The sequence below is a fragment of the Etheostoma spectabile genome, chromosome 17 (genome assembly GCF_008692095.1).
Source record: "Etheostoma spectabile isolate EspeVRDwgs_2016 chromosome 17, UIUC_Espe_1.0, whole genome shotgun sequence".
NCBI lineage: Eukaryota > Metazoa > Chordata > Actinopteri > Perciformes > Percidae > Etheostoma > Etheostoma spectabile.
Genome location: NC_045749.1, coordinates 17,799,342 through 17,799,803, shown reverse-complemented (window position 1 = coordinate 17,799,803; position 462 = coordinate 17,799,342). Strand labels below are relative to the sequence as shown.

The 462-nt window shown below is 36.6% G+C and overlaps 1 protein-coding gene across 1 annotated transcript in view; it reads left to right on the top strand.

Annotated features, from left to right (window-relative positions):
* The window catches only part of heatr5b (HEAT repeat containing 5B), a 21,863-nt gene that overhangs the window by 11,374 nt on the left and 10,027 nt on the right, over window positions 1–462 (top strand). The gene's annotated exons all lie outside the window — the stretch shown is intronic.

Here is a 462-nt window from a genome sequence, read left to right as displayed (position 1 = left end):
ATATATATATATATATATATATATATATATATATATATATATATAAAGTAAGTCGCATTGGACTATATAATTTGCATTCATTTGGAAATTTATTTCACAAAATCCAAGACTAAAAAACAGACATTTAATCTGGAAAGGCAAGTTATTTAACTACACAATAGCACACAAAACAACAGGCTGAACAGGTGTCCGGTATGTCATTACCGGTTATTCAACTACACAATAGCACACCGAACAAATACCAGGGTGTGGAGACACACAGTAGCTGCACCGTTAGCTAGCCTCTCCCTGCAGCACGTTGTTCAAGCACCATCGTTGCAGTAAGAGTAACCTTTTTGCCAGTACCTCAGTTACTCATTCACTCCAAACTTTCTTTCTGCTGCTCGATTACCGTTTTTGGCTGCATATTTTACTACCCTCAGTTTGTAATCTGCAGACAAGGATTTTCTTTTTGGGGGCATT